Source organism: Diabrotica undecimpunctata, chromosome 10 (genome assembly GCF_040954645.1).
Source record: "Diabrotica undecimpunctata isolate CICGRU chromosome 10, icDiaUnde3, whole genome shotgun sequence".
Lineage (NCBI taxonomy): Eukaryota > Metazoa > Arthropoda > Insecta > Coleoptera > Chrysomelidae > Diabrotica > Diabrotica undecimpunctata.
In genome coordinates this window covers 43,164,027-43,184,039 of record NC_092812.1, presented here as the reverse complement: position 1 = coordinate 43,184,039, position 20,013 = coordinate 43,164,027, and the positions used below count along the sequence as shown (strand labels likewise).

The following is a 20,013-nucleotide window of genomic DNA, read 5'->3' as shown; positions in this document are numbered from 1 at the left end:
AGTCTCAGGACAATAGGGTACCATTCCACTTACCAGCTCATCCGTCTGAAGCCGTTGGCCAGTAATTAGTGAATTGCTTATCCCTCTCGCACTCGGGCGTCAGAGTCACGTTTGTTATCTAACAGATTGTACCAGATGACCATGCTCTCGATCATCATACGAGTAGGTGAGGTTGACATTTGAATAGGAGTGGCTATATGTTGTGTATCACTATCCCATTATATTTCATCAGGCATATTATGTTACTTTAACGACCAAATAGTTTAGAGCATATTGTTTTAGTTTAATCTACCACAAGTGCTTTTGCTTTTAAACGTCTTTTCTCTATTTTTAAAGAGTGCAAGAGATGGTGTTTTTTTAAGTTTAAACTGTAGATATGTTGTCGGAATAAAAGGGTGTTACTAACATCGTTCAATAGCTCCTAGTTAGCTTGGATTTCCACTTCACATATATATATATATATATATATATATATATATATATATATATATATATATATAACATGGAAGGCAATAGTAAACGCGGCAAAGACTCACGAAGAGTTGTAGCGCCATTGATGATGATGATGATATATATATATATATATATATATATATATATATATATATATATATACAAAGTTACGACTAATATTATTGAAGAAATAATATCAAATTGTCTTCACAAGGGGCTTCTGGGGTCTCACTTACTTGTAAACCGTTTACTGCACTAAGTACTGCAATAGTAAACGCGGCAAAGACTCACGAAGAGTTGTAGCGCCATTGATGATGATGATGATGATATATACATATATATATATATATATATATATATATATATATATATATATATATATATATATATATAAATATATATATATACAAAGTTACGACTAATAATATTGGAGAAATAATATCAAATTGTCTTCACAAGGGGCTTCTGGGGTCTCACTTACTTGTAAACCGTTTACTGCCCTAAGTGCAAGTTTTTTTAAGCCTTAGCGGCTCAAGTCTTTAATTTTCTTTACTATCTTCCCTCAACCTTTCCTATACTTTGTTCTTCTTTCCTAACTCAGGATGATTTATTTTGTAACATTTTCGTCGACCTCACTTGGCAATTCCTTCTTTGGTCGTGGTCGTTTACTCTCCAATAACCACTTGTTTCGTGTATCTAGTATGACATTTTACATAAATGTATGTATTTCCAAAACCTGTTTGGCCGTTATCCTCCCTCACTCTATTTTGTTCCTGAATACTACCACATATATTTTACATGTGAAGGTTGTAACTTAATTTTTTTTCTTTGTTAGATTTAACATTTTACTTTCATTAGGCTTGATTCGAAGAACATATAGGATACAGGAAAATTGGGTTTGAAGCTAACCTAGAAAATGGCTGAGTATATGATTATGGAAGACCAGAACCTCCCAGGGTTTACTCAAAGAATATCAAAGAAAATGAAGAAGAATAAGAAAAAAAAGAATGCAGAAAAATTTGGTTTAAAGCCAAATTATGGAAGACCCATAACAGACCGTTGGAAATGGTTCCAAATACAAAATATAAATAAAGGTAATCGCTAGGGTTGGAAAAGTTAAAGGAGTTTATCGATTTAGGATTCAAAATAGAATGAAACAAATATAAACGGCAAGAAATAAAGAAAATAAAATTAGAACAAGAAAACACAAGGTAAACTCACAGTTTGAGAAAACCGGAAGTAGTCCTGTTGAAAAGATTGGAGCTAAAAATACAAAGATCAACATATGGAATAATTATTACAAAAGTGGACTTAAAAAGAATAACAAACAAGAACTAAACATTTTGTGTGACAAAGTAAAAAATAAAAACCTTATACAGTCACGAAGAGTCGAGTTGGGGGAATGTATAGAGAGAATGGTAAATGAAAGGATACCAAACTTAGTCCTACAGCAAAATCAAAAGCAAAAGAAGATCATGAAAAATATTAATTAATGATGTTAAGCAGAGTTTAGAAAATTGTAAAGGTAGAAAATTTAAACAGAGTGGAAAAAATTGAGCCTTTCTTTAGCATATCGACTGTTATTTGTGTTTTAAATAATTGATGATTCATTTTTTTGGTGATGATTCATTTTTTTGGTGATGCTCAATTAAATAATATTTAGTATGGTTTTAAGACAAAAAATTATAATATTTACCCTCGTGTTTATACGTTTTTATTTTGTAGTATAACATTACAATGTTTTTTTTTTCATAAAAAAACACGTTTAAAACGAACAAATCCGCCGCTATCCAGAATCCATAGAAACGTTCTTCTCTGGCACCGCGTTCCTCACGAATATGCCCTCCTACCCTTAATTATTGTCACTTTTAATTTAGATTTTCCAGAGCTCGGCCGATGCGGAATTGCGCTATTAAATGGCGCACTGATGACACTTTACGTACCCAGAAAAGGGTTGAGTGGATACGGGAATTTCAACAACTTTTGAGGGATTTATTTCGAATTGATGAAATTCTTTCTGCCATGCAAATGCATCAAATGGATTTCTGCTCTCATTTAAAGTTAGAGACCTATAATGTTCTCGGTCGAAAGATATTGCAAAATATAAAATGTATAATGGATTAATTTATTTTGGCAAGGGGCGGTTAATATTTAGGGGGTTAATATATAAATTTAATGAAAATTAACATACTTTTTAATGTATTTAAATATTAGCCATTCAGTTTTTTTCTCGTGTTACTTAAGTGCGTAATATTTTTCATATTGATGTCTCGATTTTTGAGGTAGAAGGTTCTGGAATATATTATTTTAATAAATTTGATGCCTAATTCACTCACTTTCCCCTAATTTTTTAATTTAATTAAAATTTAAACTTTTTTTTTTCAAATTGACTGGTATCCAGCATTTCTATCTGACGCTGATATGGAACTTTAAAATTCATGGAAATCTATAAGCCACGATATCTGTCGTTTAGCATAACTATAGAATATTAATTTTGTGACTTATAGAATGACAATACTTGCAAAATACACAAAAAGTAAGTGTTGGAGAATAAATTGTCCTGAAAAGGTCTTACAAATAGTTACACAATCTTTTTAATTTTGCTCCTATGTCAAGGATAATTTTCCTTTATTTATTCATTCATAGTAATCCAGAAGACTTACTTTTGTAACTATGTTGATCGAATTGTCTTTGGCTTATAGGTTTTAGATTTTAGATTTTAGTTCATTTTTCCAATTTTCTTTTGCTGTTGAGAATATTTTTCTTGATTTTTGTTATATATATATATATATATATATATATATATATATATATATATATATATATATATATATATATATATATATATAGATACATATATATATATATTTATATATATATATATACATGTATATATATAAAGCATTTTATTGAAAAATATGTATATATATACGTTATATGTTTAAGAACAAATAAAAGGCAGAAATGGAGCACAGTTTTTTATTGCCCAAGTACTCTCAAATCATCTTCAGAGGCATTTCGTCAAAAATGTTCGAAGTTGTATCGTCTTTTCCAGACTCCATTGTCATTCACTGCTCCATAGATTCGCCTTAGTAGTTTTTTTTTTTTTTTTCGAAACATCCTAACATGTTTTCATTATTTTTTGTTAGAGTCCAGGTCTCTTAACCATAGGACTGGGCGTATTATTGTCTTGTAGAGTTTAATTTTTGTATTTCTCGATATAATTGTGGATTTGAAGGAGGAGATTGAGCCCAAAATAGTATCTGTTGATCTTGCAAATTCTGCGGTTTATCTCTGCGTTAATATTATTTTCAATAAGAAGCGCTCCCTGGTATACAAATTCGTTCACTGCTTCGATGACGTCTTTTTCTATAACGAGTGGTCGTAGGATTTGTGGTAGCGTGCTTGTTTTTATATACTTCGTTTTGTTGGTGTTTATTATTAAACCCATTTTTATAGCTGATTCATTTAACGCTACATACGCCTCTCGTAAAGCGTTTTCTGTTCTCCCAACAATATTGGTATCATCAGTATAGGCCAGGATTTGCATTGATTTATTATATATTGAACCAGTGGTTATAATTTGGAGCCCAACCCCCAACCTGGCACTCCAAGTTGGGGGGTCGGGCTAGAGGCTGAAAACCTCTTCCTGTAAAAAAACATGTTACGGAACCTCGGGATATATAAGGCCTAGGATATTAAAATTTGCGACTAAAATTTCAAACCATGGATATGAACCTCATAATAGACACACATCGAATTTTGCCAAGCAACTATGCCATGAAGTTGACTCATAAAGGATTACCACTTTGGTCTGTATTAAACCCGATTTTCTTCAAGACATTTTCGACAAGTATACACGGCATTTTTATTGATTGCATAAAATGTATCCAGTATTCCGATTGCATGATATGTATTTATTCCATCTGTAATACAAATGACGATTATGTGAGAGTTCTGGAACGCATTGTAAACTAGTAAATAATTAGATTTAAAACCATGAACTAAGTATATCCTCAGAAAAATATGCCATTATGATATTTAAAAGACATAAAATACGTAGGCTTGATAGTCTAAACCTGTCAGAATATGCTACACCTGTTATTAGTGGGTATAAATATCTTGGTTTGATCTTGGACCCTAACTTAATATGGTCCAAACACGTCTAATATGTAAAAAAAAAGTATAAAAAATGTATCCGGTTTCTGAAATGCATAACTTGCAGGAGATGGGGTGCTGATCTCAAAGTTGCACTGATGTTCTACAGGACCTACGTGCCATTGATTTTGGATTACGGATGTATATTATACAGATCAGTAAGCAATACGCGTTTACTAAAAATAGATCGCATTCAGTTTAAAACTTTAAGATCAACTCTGGGTGCTATAAAATCAACACTATGCCTTCTGTTACTTGCTGAAAGTAGTGAAATGCCATCAGAAAATCGCAGAAATTTATTAGCAACCAAATATGTATTGCAATTAAGGGCCAGAACAAGTGGATTATTAAAAATTTTATACCATTAGTGGATGCCTTTCTGGAAAACAATGACTTACCGATTACATCATCTACAATTTTTGTCATAGCACTTTATCAATTAGAATTTAATATGATGTTTCAAAAACCTAAAATTATATTTCCGAAATATTCAGATTCGCTTAAAATAAATATTGAACTCCATATTGAATGAATACACTAGCTGAGATCATGTCAAACTCAATTTAGTTCTTAGCGAACTTAATAATACTGAGTTAAACCAAAAGAAATGTTACCTGATATGTGACATTAAACAAAAAGTGAGAGACAAAGATTTAATATTTATTTGGGCAAAAAGTCACACCGGAATAAAAGATAATTAAATAGTAGATAAACTTGTTTAGGATTTTACTCATTCTGGTATACAAGAATATATTTGCACACTAACAGACCTAATCAAATTTTATAAAACTATGAAAAATAAAATTTAACTGGCAAGACAGATGGATCCGCAGCAACTATCACAAATTAAAAACTAGTCAGTGCTGTTCTTACTCAACTGGCTAGATTAAACATTATAGAATGTGCTTATGTGATAATATTTCCAAGCGTGATAATAATCACATCGTGTTTGGATGTATTAAAAATAAAGCACTTTATCTACATTTTATGCATACCTACTTAAAAGTAATGTGCAACTTCCAGTAAACATAACCCACCTACTGTCATTCAATCAAAAATCAATATATGAACTTGTATGTAATCACAATCATTTATATGCATCCAGATAAAATATATAATATAAATTTGTTACAACCAAGTTTGAATTCTTAAATACAACATAAATTATTTAAAAATCTGTGGCAAATGGACTAGTTTCCATGCCAAACACACTATCATCACGATCATAACAATATTGTCAACTTTATCGACCAAGTCAGTATTTTGAGAGTTGTTGCAGTCAAATGCTTTAGTATGGAAATATATAAAATGGAAAACTTTCTTTCTAAAGTCTAGATGTTTCTCTTTGATATATAGGTGTACAAAACACTTTCGCAAAGCAATTAAATTAAGTAAAAATTACCACATGTCAGTTAAACAGTACATCACTTAAATCCCCATCTCTCGAAATGGCAATTAGTTGGACCAAATAAGGTAAAGTGACTATTCGACAGACTTTGCGGAAATTACAACCATAGGTCTAAACGCTCTGTCGTTCTGCCTATTTAAATCTCCTCCCCAGAGGCCAATTAATTATTCTTTGATTTTAAATTACCTTCCCTGTGACGGTCGAAGGGCTGCTGAAGCGAGCCTCTAAAGGCCAAAAGAATCTACATATCAGAGATAGCTTAGTTTAGCATAAATATAAACGCTTTACCGTTAATATGGAGTGCTTCTGTTTAAAATAAATCATTCATAAATAGGTAAAATATCAAAATAAACAGTTCTCTGTTCAGAGGAAGAAGAGTAAAGAAAAATTAGTTTTTATTTCAACATACGCTTTACTACAGTCTTAGTATGGTTATGTATATATATATATATATATATATATATATATATATATATATATATATATATATATATGTATATGTATATATATATATATATATATATATATATATATATACACTCATTCAAAAATGTTTTGCATATTATCTGTAACGCCACTGAACGTTTCTCATTTGAAATTTTTTGCTCTGAGTTTTTTTTGTATACTAAAATAATGTATTTTATTGCTTGATTTTTGTTTCTTAATCGTCGCAAAGATTCTCAGTATTCATATTACGTTCATCAGTTTTTGAAAGCCGATATTTGTAAAAATTGGTTTGCGTTTTATTCACTTTGTAGTGAACAATATGAATAGACAAGTGATATCTGAGTTCAACAGAGCTAGAATCGTTACTTTTATTGAATAAGGCCACACAAAAGTCAACGTTGCTGTCCGGGTTGGAGTTAATCAGAGTGATGGATCTCGGATTGTGAAAAAATATCGAAAGACGAATTCTGTTAGCGATCGTCCAAAAAGCGGAAGAGTCAGAATTACTACCAATGTCCAAGAACGCTTTTTAACGTTAATTGCCCGAAGAAACCCCTCTATGACTGCCCCAGCTATTAGAAGAGAGCTCCAGGAAGCTCATAATATTGTAATTTGCGATCAGACTATTAGAAATAGTTTACGTTCGGCGAATTTATTTACAAGAAGACCATTGTTTGTACCAAAGCTTACGTTAGAGCAGAAAAGGACTCGACTGGAATGGGCCAATGAACATTTACAATGGCATGACAACAGATGGGGAAATGTGTTATTTTCTGATGAAACCAAAATTAGCCTTTTGTCGGATAATCGCCCAGGAAGAGCGATTGAAGGATTGGCGATTGGCGATGGAGGAAATCAAATCGACGGGATAGACTTGACCAGGCTGTCCAAAGAGTCCCATATCAAAATGGCTCCATAATGTTTTGGGGCGGCATCATGCTAAACAATAAAACTCCTTTAATTCCTATTGTTGGTAACATGAATGGACAAATTTATATTGATACCATTCTTAGGCCTGTAGTACGCTTTGTGGCGAGGAGCTGTTGGTCCAGAATTTATTTTTATGGACGACAATGCGCCTCCCCATCGTACGAGACATGTGGCAGATTTTTTAGAGACAAAAGATATCGTCAGATTACAATGGCCACTTTACTCACCTGACCTCAATCCCATTAAGAACGGACGGGATATGCTCAAAAGAAAAATTTAGTCCCGGCAGCTACCTACAAGGACACTACAAGACCTTAGACTAGCAGCGATTGAAGAATGGGGCACCATGGACCAGAACTACATTAATACACTTATAAGAAGTATAGGACATCGCATTTAATCTTGCATTGATGCAAGACGTGGAAATACGGCTTATTGAGTATTAGTTCCTATATCTGTACGAAATAAAAAAAATATGTTTATAATACATATTGTAAATAATGATAATAAATTGTTAATCCTTTAAATTTTTTTTTGTTGTTTTTTTCAAAACATACAATTTTATATATATAATAAAATATTTTGTTAAAAAAGATAGATTTCACCAGATTTGGTGGATAATTTTGAAAATATTACATTATGCAAAACATTTTTAAATGTGTATATATATATATATATATATATATATATCGGAAAAGTCTAGAGTAATTTTTGGAGACATTATTTCTTCTTTCATTGTTTCATTGTTTTGTAATATTTTTCTTTCGTAATTTTCGTAATAAAAAAAAATTTAATACGAAGTATGGCGTCCACCCTGGTTTATTACGGCTCTACAACTGTCTTTCACAGACAAAATGAGATTGTCACTATCCTGTTAGGTACGTTTGCCCATTCTTCTATCAAACGCTCTTGGAAACGAAACATCGTGTATATTTTATCCATATGTGAAGTAATTCTTCGTTAAAGCATGTACCATGTTCGCTGGGATTCAGGTCGATGCTTGTGCTGGCCAACGCAACACATACCTTCGTTGGCAATCCAGTCTGCCATTAAACGTGCGAGGACGAACATTCTCATGCATAAGGTAGAAGTTTTGACCAACAGTACCAGCAAATAGATAAACGATAGGTTGAAGTATAGTGTCGAGGTACTGCTGAGCTGTAAGGGGTCTGAAAAAAAAACGAGATTCGTTCTGCCACCGATTATTATTCTACTCGATACCATTACTTTTCTGTCTCTGTATGTTTAAACTTTCTGGACATGTTTTAAGCGTTTTACATTTCCAGATCGTCTGCACACTCTTACTCGATCAGAAGCTGGATGAATTCCAAATCTAGATGTGTCGAAGAATCTGTAACCCAATCATTTGCATCCCAGTTGTGATATTCTTGACACCACTCTAATCTTAAAGCGCGATTGCCTCTGGAGATAGGTGGACATCTCAATAACCTTCGACTGTGAAGATTGGCTTCATGAAGACGATTTATAACAGGATAACGGCCTATGTTTACCTGGTATGTCCGCTGCAATTCGCTAACCAATTCAGGTGCTATAATTGTTGGTTGTCTTGTGCTTAAATCTTTTCCAGATTTAGCCATACGGCTCACACTCCCTCTAAGGGAGGGAGGGCATTCAGTCATCCCAGATAGCTACGTTATCAAAGGGATTGAGCTCTGGTGGGACTCTTGCCGTGTTATCGAGCCCTAGGTGACTTAGTATGCTGGAGTATCTCCCAAAAATTTACGTACACATCTAGACGTTGCGAAGAGTATAGCTTTCTGTATAGCCTTACAGAGAAAGCTATACTAGAGAAACATTTGTTTTGTTTTATATTCTCTAGGAGGTTTTTTGGAATAACACCAGTACTATATAGAACAGTAGGTACTATCTGGTTACTTTCCATTTACCATTGTCTCCTAATTTGTATTTCTAGATCTCTGTATTTGGTTATCTTTTCGTTATATTTAACACGCAAATTATTGGTATTAGGTATCGCCACCGGTCTATTATCTGCCACTGGTTGGTCTGTGAGCACAGTGCGGTTCCCGTATAGCTTGCAGTTGTCATTTTCAAGTATTCTGTCAGGGACGTATTGATAATAAAGAAGATGGCCGGTTAAAAGTCCCACTTTGTCAGCTAATTCGTGGTAGATAATCTTTCCTACTGAGTCTTTATAATCAGTACCGACAAATGCCTGGCAGCCCCGGTAAGATGTTGGATGGTTTCTTGCTGCTAAACAACTTGGTTGTATTAACAGCTCACTATTTTAAAATAATCTTTTTTGAAAACAATTTGCGAAATAAAAATATAACAAACATCCCTGTTAATTGCAAATGCATTTAAAAAAAAATCTTACATAATACCATTGATTATAAACCACTCATGGGGGTGGTTTATAATCAATGATAATACATAGAAATATATATGTATGAACGACATAATAAATAGAAATATTCGAATTCTGCCCACAACATATAAGTGCAAAACACTAATTATACCGTAAGATATTATTTGTTTTCAGTTACTGGACAAACATTCAAAAATATTCTTATAAAATATAAAAATATTAGAAGGATAAAAGATAAAATTATAAAAATACTTTTATCTTATTATTTGTCGTAACAGCACTGTCTGTTTTTTAATTAATGTGTCTTAAAAATCACGATCAACAGTAGTATGTCTATCTCACCTATGGTAATATCAAAATATTAATGCAAGGGCATTTACGATATATGGGCTTGAATACAAATGAGGTGTAAATACAAATCAGCGGACAACGGCGCTAATCAAAATTGGGGGTGTTATCATATCGATAATCTAATTAGGTTTCAGTTGACTCGTGTTTTTTTAGGATAAAGAACCTCCAACAATTTGTTATCGTAAATCAGTATATATTGCCTGTATTTTACTCCTAACTAATTGGAAAATTATGATGCTAGTTTACATTGAAATAAAAAACAGCAATCATGATTATTTAGAAAATAAATTAGGCGTTTTAAAAAAATTGTTCGTTGCTGATCAGCGAGTTGTTTGATATTAGATATAATCTTCGTCTCTTTTCATTTATTGTGGTTACCGTTGCATCTATCAATGTACTTGTTTGTATGGTTCCTAATCTAAATGCATTTGATTCATAACATCCATTATATCAGAATATATTCAGAATATATTCATATATATCAGAGTTCATTTCGTTTAACTTAATGAATCTTTCAATATTATTGTTAATTATATATTTTTCATAAAGAAAAACGATGAAAGCATCAACAGTCAACTGATAGTCGGGGACATCGTAGGAAAAAATGTAAGTAAAAAATGAATAAAAGAAACTAAGATCTATAAAAGAATCCAATATAGCATATATACTGGAGAACTGCAGGCAATCTTCAACGCACTGAACCAATGTACCAGCATTGATACAAACTTTCTTATTATAACAGATTCTCTAAGTGCCTTAAATGGTGTCAAGCAGATGTATCCTACTCATGCCAATTTAGCATTAATAAAAGACATGCTATACAATGCCCAAACATGTGGTAAAAACATAACATTTTTATGGGTACCATCCCATGTTGGGATAAAGGGTAATGAAGCAGCTGATAAAGCAGCAACAGAAACTATCTATAACATGACAATTCCTATTATGCAAAACATACCAATTTCAGACCAAAAAACATTAATAAAAACTTACATGAACAAAATCTGGCAAGTAAAATGGAACCAAACAGAAGCAAAATTAAAAAGTATCAAACCAGATGTTACTTCTGCTTTACTACCGCTCCCAGCTAAAAGACATGACCAAGTAGTTATTAACAGACTGCGGCTAGGTCATACAAAATTTACACATGGATACATCATCTCCAAGGACCCTCAGCCGATTTGCCACATCTGTCAAATACCATTTTCAGTGCAACATATAATGATAGACTGTCCAGTGTACTCAACAGCAAGATCGACAGCAAAACTAAAACACAATTTGAAAGAAACTCTAAAAGAAGACATCAGCAATACAATAAATTTTATCAAAAATTGTAAACTGTATAACAAACTGTAACATAACATAAAATGTTTGTATTTTACAAAACTGTTATGTAAATTTTAATAATATACTAAATGTAACTTTTCTCAAATAAAGATATACCACCCGCTAATAACCCTAGGGGTTGATGCGGTAAAAAAAAAAAAAATATCTTTGACGATATAGGAAATTTTTGGTGGAACAAAAATATCGTGAATGACGACTATGAAACTCTCTGTTTTGGGAAACATCGTTGCTGCTACATAAGCTACATAGTGGATATACTCTTGACTGATTTCATTGGGATATCGGCCATACATAAGATTATCCATCTAGTTACTCATTTTTTTTTTTCTCAATTTTAAGTACTATTGTGTTATCTAACACAAACGTTGCAGCTTCCTTCTGAAAATAATTTGGCCATTTTTTTAAATTCTCACCTATATCTTTAAGTCCTCTTCGTTATATATACCGAAATAAAATGTTATTCATAACGAACTTATCATAATGAACCTTAATGAACAAAGTAATTGCAAGTAACGATAACAAATTCAAGTGTGTTTTTATTGTCTAGTAGTTTAAATTTTTTGCAACGTGAATGTAAAAGAAAAAGTAATTAAAATAAAAGTCTGTATCTCTTTGACATTAAATAAAGGGCATGCTTAGCGTGGTTGACTCCTCCGCTCAAAGCTCAAGGAAATCTCCCTGTTATAATTCGAGAAAAATAATCGCATCTGAAAAAGTGTCAAGTCCTTTGTGAAACTCATATACACGAAAAATTAATTCTGGAGCTTACCGGCTTTCCCTGTGGAAACTCGATAATCCTTAACCCGTGGCAGCTAAAAGCAAATGCCAATGGAATATCACAATTTGTCTCTTCCTACGTTTGCCCTTTGAATATTCTATTACAGAGGATCAGTATAATTAGAAACAGACATTAGATGTAAGTTTCAAGGGCAACAATATCTATTACTATATCTCAGACCATTCTTGTGTAGCATATCAAAGCGATACGTTATGAGTTATTGGTTTGGGAACTGCGAGAGCTACGTTTTCTGTCGTTACTCTCGATGCAGAAATATATAAAAAACAAAATATATATTCTACATCGACAGCAAATACCAATTCAATAAAAAAAACTTGAATATTTGTAGATATCTGGTAAAGAAGTTTTAAAATGGAATGTTTATACATATGTTAATAGTAAGAATAATGTTTATTCATTTTATGTACGTTGTATAAGAAAGAAAAATAATTTAAGTATGTTTATTTACACATCGAACAATAAATATCTGGTACTACCCGTTAAAACCAAAAGTGGTCGAGCACGGACTAAAGGCGGCTACAGACACAACTGCAAGCTTGTCCAGCAAGCTTGTTCAATCTTTTTGTACAAGTATGCACAATTTGCCTTTGACACCACACGCACAAGCATGCTTGATAAAAATAGAGGTAGTTTAATAAAATATGTCGAGCTCGAACTACGATACGCTTGCTTTGGCCACTTTCGTTCTTGTGAAAAATAGAAAATCCTGAATAAAAAGGCGTGCGATGTGGTGTAAACAATGGTTGATGGAAAGGAAAACCTATTCTCACATTAGCTTAGTAGTCTTAGAGTAGACTTAGACTTAGTCCTAAACACTAAAAAATGTGGGCTCAAAACGTTTATCTGCACCCATTCCAGAGTGGTCCGCATCTTCAACTTTTTTCTTTTCTCTTCTATAATAAGTCCGTAAGGAGTTTATTTTTTTAACAATTGCATCCTTGACGGCATTCATGTCAACTAACCTAGATTTTGCTAATAATATTTTATATGCTGCATCCCTCTTTGCTTTGTTATGATAATCTTTGGATTTAACGTGCCAAAGACATGGCTGATTTTGTTATTCTTGAATACACTTTTCCAATAATTCACGGTTAATCTTTTTGGTATCACTAGTCATGACGAAAATTACTCAAATGCTACATCACAAAGCAACACAACGGACGCCAACTTGTTCACGCTTTAAAATCTTGGGTACACACATAAAGTTTTGCTTGCTCAAGCTCGCTTAATTCAAGCGTATATAATTAAGATCCTTTCTATCCTCAAGCCGCCTGTACAATGACAAAGCTTGCACCACATTTCCCTACAGACACTCAAGCGTGCTTGTACAAAAAGATTGAACAAGCATGCTGGACAAGCTTGCATGTGTGTCTATAGCTGCCTTTAGTGTGTGCATTGTGTATTTGATACATTAACAATCCAATAATAAAGCTACATATAAAGAATTAATTCATTTTAATTGTACAATGAATAATATTTCAGTTTGTATTTTTATATTTTTATGATAATTATTGTACTTATTTTGATTTTATGACTTTCGGGTAAACAAAACTATTACTATGACTATACTTAATTACTATGACTAAACTATTGGTTATTTAATCCATTAAATTTTGCATATAGCATGCAAATCTATGCGCGATCTAAATTGAGAATGTATGTTTTAAATATTGATTTTACCATTTCTAATGAGTTGTGAGTAGTTAGGTATATTTTATATTTATCAGGTAAGGCTTTGAATATTGTTGAAGCTTGATGAAGATCTTTGACCTAATATTTTTTGCTACTTCCATAGGGGTGGCGTAGTTTGTGAAGTATATGTTATCTGATATGTATATTTAAACTATTATGGCAGACTAATATAGTTCCCTTGTATCCATTACTTTGACTTCAATCAATAGAAAATGACTTGAGTAAATACGTTGTTTATATAATATTATTGTAAGTATTCTCTTTAGTAGTAGGTCAACTCTTTTTAAGTATGTTTTTAATACACCACTCAACCAAGTATTCCGTATCTTATTCTGGACTTAACAAGAGAGTGCCATATTTTTTTAAATATTTTACGTCAATTATTGATTTTTTTATATCTGAATTTGGAACTACAGCTTTCAAGCATTTTGCTAGTTTATTTATATGCTTATCCCATCTTAGATGTGAGTCTAGTTATGCCCAGATATTTTATATAATATATTGTTTTTATCGTTATGTTACCCTCCATGCAGTTAATGTTTATATGATTAAAAGTGGTTAGTGACACTTTGTTACTACAAAATGGAATAACAAACGTGTTTTCAAAGTTAATTGTCAATTCTTTAGAAGGATAGGTTAAATAGGTCTTAAATAGTATTGGAGAGAGGCAGCATCCTTGTCGTAAGCCTTTTGTTACTGGAAATTCTTCTGATAAGGTGTTGTTTAGTTTGATTTTTGATGATGCTTTATTGTATAATTGTTTGACTGCTGCGATGATCGTGCTATTTAATGAAGATCGTTCAAGAGACTGCCACAGTTTTCTCACAGGAATCGTGTCATATGCTTTTGTAAGATCCACAAATAAAAGATGTATTTCCTGGTTTCTTGCAACTTTCTTTTCATTCAGTTGTGTTAGGGTAAATATGTGGTCTACGCAAGATCTTCCAGCTCTAAATCCTGCTTGCTGTTCAATTTCATGAGGTTCGTATTCTTTCTCAATCATGTTTTTTAAGATTTTACCAAACAGCCTGCTAAATGTACTGGTGACAGAGATACATCTGTAGTTTCCGCAAATATATTTTGGACCTTTTTTGTGAATTGGATTGAATTTGTGACTTTTGCTACTTTCTGTTATTGGCGGAAAATTCACAAGTCTTAGAATAGTAATAAAAATCTACACAATACAACTCGTATTGTTTGAATTTTGTAAGACTTTCTCTATTGTCAACTCTACTTGTATCGGCTTATCTAAGACCCTTTTTATATCTTGAGTCTCTGATTGATGGTATTGACTATAGGATTCTTTAAGTATCTTGTGGGTTTCTAAAGTGAGTACTTATTGTTAATTGATCGAGACAATTGTTCGAAGCGATTTTATATGTTTAGATGGGTGACAGTTTATATCAATTTTTTAATTTCCTTGCAGCTTCCTTGGATTTGTTCTTATTAGTCTGGGTTAGCATTTGTTACCATATTTTGATTAGTTTTCTTTTTTCTGTTTTTTTTATTTCACTGTTACAAGGCAATATTTTTTATTAGTTGACGGACTATTTTGTGGTGGAGCCAACCACATATATTGTTATACGTCCTTTGTGAGTTCCCTTAGAACATTCTCCACCCCAGTTGGTATTTTTAATGATACCTGTAGGATTGTTATCATGTTAATTCTTTCCTGGAATTTTTCCCATCTGGTGTTAGTGTTGGGCAGCCTTGGATGTATAAGCTTTTGTTGTATGTTTGTATACATAGTTAAGATAACTGGACAATCATCAGATGTCATATCTAGGTTCGATTCAACTTTGAATACTTTTTGATATGTAAAAGTGTTGAAGGTCTGGCATTTTATTAGGATCCGTTGGCCAATATGTAGGTTTTACTGTAGATGTATATTTTATGTTGTTTCCTGTTATCGCTGTTAGTAACTCCCGTCCTTTTGTTGGTGTTAGTCGCGAGTCTCTGATTATATTTTTTGCGTTATAGTCACCGCCTGCTCTAAATCAGTTTCCTTGTATTTGGAGAAAATGTTCATATTATTTCTTTTTGTTATTAAATTTGGGTCGGCAGTAAACTGCTGATAAAGGTAATAAATGCTTTAAGCCGTTTTTCACGATGACAAAAGTTCTATCACAAGCATTTCCATGTGGATGGTTAGTAAAGCAACATATAGTTAATTAAAAAATCGGTGTGTCAGTGTGTCACCAACAAGTAGCATTATAGCAGTATATAGTATGCTATTGTTTATGATGAAGTATTTTAGATCATGAGCATGTTAACCCAGGCCGTTGGCGTTCCAGGTTACTATTGTTAGGACTTGTTCCATTAGGCCGTGTGATTAGATTTATCAATAATGTACCCATGTGTATTATAAGTTCCCGCATCATATTTTTAAGGTCAATGATGTCAGCATCATTTCGTATATCAGGTTTGGTTCGTAGTTTATTCGTGCATAAGGTTGTTGTTGAAATCGTGCAATTTGTGCATATATGATGTTTTGTTAAGTGTTACTTACTGTTTGCCTGGTTTTATCCCTTACTTTTAGACAAAGTTAACAGTTACAGTTTACATACTTTACGTTATTCTCTTTCACTTTTCTGTTGCAGTTTGCAATATGATTTATCGAATTTTACACACCTTGGGATCATCTTTGGATACATCTCACTTCTTGTGCACTGTGGTTTACTGAGTCTTCTGTGTGAGGCTTCAAATATGATAATGATAATGTTGTTCATCAGTGTCTTTTTTTGTAGATATCTTTGTTGTTTTCATTCTGTTTCAGGTCTACAAAAAATAAAGTTAGTGCTTTTTTGTTTTGTTTTCCTTGATGTTCTAAACATGTATTACTCCATGGCTCAGTTGATTGATGTTTTCTTTAATGTCTTCTATATCTGTTAAGTAATAAATATATTTTAAAACAACTCGGAAATGTTTAAATCTATACATTACAGAATGAAATATTTCTATAAAAACTCTATAAAAAAGATTAAAAAAAAGTTTAGAATAGACCAATTACTACTAAACCTGATATATGTTAAATAAATACAAAGAGAAATAAGAAAAAAGGATGTAATGGAAAATTACTAAGTATTATTTGCAAAAAATAAAATTTATTGTACTATTAGTCTTCCTGTTCTTCATGAAAATGAGTCTCACGTTTTTGAATACCGCTACTCATTTATTTCGGCACCTGTATGGAAGGCACATTTAATAGTCTTTGTTTCTATTTGTTAAGTAATATATTTTTTAACTAATTCTAGTAGTTAGAGTTTTGAAAAATGGACTGTTTTGTTTAAACAACACCAGCCGATAATAATATTTATATATAAATGATTGCTTTTACTTCAATATTTTACTTAGCTTACATTTACGTTATATTTTGTAGGTATTTATGCTTTTGTTGTTTTAGTCCATCCATTAAAGATTTTGATAATGGACTTTTAATGTATTCATGATGTATGACTTTTTCGAAAAAATTACAGCTCGCTTTTATTTTATTGTGGGAAAAATAAATGGTTATTTGTAATGCTTTAAATATATGAAAGCATATTGTTTTATTTGAAAGTTAAATTTATAGAAAGAGCAAGTGTAGCTTAAAATTACTCGAAATCGATTTTTATGCAATTTTCGTATGTTTACTGAGGACAAGTGGTTTAACGTTAATGGAGAAGAAGCCCCAATACAAAAAAATTTAAGCCTATTCACGCAAGCAAAAATATTGCACAACGTCACCCAGCCAATTACATAACAATAAAAAACACTTAACCTCAAGGACGACACTACAAAAAGCATCGTCCAAAAAAAAACGATGACAGAAAAACGTACAATTAAGCCCTTACTAATCATCATCAAGGCCTTTCATTCCTGATGGAATGCCTGCCACTCTTACTTAGAGCTCGCAGATTCGCTCATTGTGGAGAATCACTCCGCAGTAGTATTGTGCATTGTCAGCGTTTGTTGTATGACTTGGTTTTTGGTACAATTTTCTTTTGATTATTTCGATCTCTGCATAGTTTCCTACAGTTTCTTAGTTTCAGGATTTTGATATCTCTCATTACCTGGTCCCTCCCATTTCTCTCTGGGTTTTTCTCTTGGTCTTATAGTTTCTGTCTTCCACTTGGTGACCTTCTTAATCAGTAGGTTATTTTGCCTGCTCTTTGTGTATCCCAGCCATCTTAATCTCTGCGCTTTAATAAATCTAACTATATCTTCTCCCTTCATTAGGTCTCTTAGTTCATGATTCATTATTCTTCTAATTCCTCCGTTTAATATTCTTATTGGTCCCATAATTCTGAGATTTTTTTTCTTAATTTTTCTTTATATTTATCTGTGAGGCATATTGTCTCAGCTATAACTGCTGGTCCCATTGAAACTCTGCTTCATTTTCAGTTTTGTATCTCTGGATAAGTTCTTGTCCTTCATTAGCCTATGATATCCCCAGTATGTTCTGTTTCCTGCTAGTATTCGCTGTTATTTCCTCACTTCCATTTGTTTTGCCTTTCACAATGAATCCCAAATATTTATATTGTTAAACTCTTTTAAAAATGTCGTTCTCTATTTTAACTTCTCTAGTCTTATGTTCTCTTCTAGCGCAGAGTACATATTTTGTTTTTCTTTCGTTAATTTTTAGATCTCTTTCCGTGCTTTATCTTCCAGGAATATTACCGCTTCTTTTAATCTTTCCTTGTCTCTTTTCATAAAAACTATGTCATCTGCATATGCTACTATTCGTGTTCAGGAGTGGGCTATAGTTTTTTTAATTCCGCTGATCTTGACTGTTCCTTCTACTGCTATGTTGAATACTATCGTTGATAGTGAATCGCCTTGTCGCACTCCTGTTTCTATTGCAATTAAGTTTGTGCCACCTTCTTGTGTTGTTATTTTAGCTTTAGATTCGTCCATAGCCATTTTTGTTAGTAGCTATGGATAGCCACATGGACATATGGACAATGTGGTTAGCTTAGCCGGTATATCTTGATTTTTTATTTCATTAAATAGCTTATTTCATTCAATATAGTGAAAGGCTTGTCTGTAGTCTACGAAGAGGGTGTGGAGTTCTATGTTGTGTTTGTGGCATTTCTCGATTATTTGTGTAATTATGTGGATTGTATGTGTATTAAATCTACCTTCCCTAAATCCTTGGTGGTAGTCCCCAATTTTTTCTCTGAATTGAGTGAGGTTTTGTCGGATGAGAGCGATTAGAATTTTGTATGTTGTACTCAGTGGAGATATTCCTCTATAGTTGTTACAGTTTGTTACTTGTCTTTTCTTAAATATTATTCTTCTTGATGTGCCTATCCGTTACTAATGTTGGCGATCATCATGAAAATCTTTATCTTGTCTTCAGCATGTTGTATTTAACCAGAATCTGAGGTTCTTTAACCAAGATGTTATTATTCTTCCTGCACCTCGTTTTCCAAATATTTTTCCTTGCAAAATGGCTTGAAGGAGAGCATATCTGGATTTATTTCGCATAATATGTCCGAAGATTTGTAACTTTCGAGATTTTATGGTGGTCAGCACCTCTCGGTTCTTATTCATTCTTCTGACGACCTTCTCATTTGTGACTCGGTCAGTCCACGGAATCTTAAGTATTCTCTGATATAGCCACATCTTAAATGCTTCTAGTTTTCTGCACATATCTTATTGTGTTTTATATTTTTTTACATATATTTTGTAATATTGACTTCTTTGTTTGTGATTATTTCTATTGTTTCTGGTTCTAACGTTATTTATTGTCCCTGTGTATCTAGCTTCTTTACATAGTCAATACATGAATTCCCTCACCTTATACACGTTATTTGAGCTATTATAAAGCACCATATTTAACTTTGAAACACAGAATACGAAATGATAATAACGAATATTACAAAATTTAGTTGAACTGCGTAGGGCACTTTTCAAAACAATGTTAAAATAATTGGAGAAACAAATCTAGAACATTGACCAAAAGAAGATAAGCGTAGTCGTGGAAGACCGTCTAGATGGATAGATGACCTTGAAGAGTTGTGGTTTCAAATAAGATTATACCGCAACACGAAAATGGGTGATATGCGGTTCTTTACAGTGAGCCAGCTGTAAAAATAG

At 32.5% G+C, this 20,013-nt stretch overlaps 1 protein-coding gene across 1 annotated transcript in view; it reads left to right on the top strand.

Moving 5' to 3' along the window:
* Window positions 1-20,013, top strand: part of LOC140452389 (tyrosine-protein kinase Dnt-like) — a 363,670-nt gene that overhangs the window by 107,046 nt on the left and 236,611 nt on the right. The gene's annotated exons all lie outside the window — the stretch shown is intronic.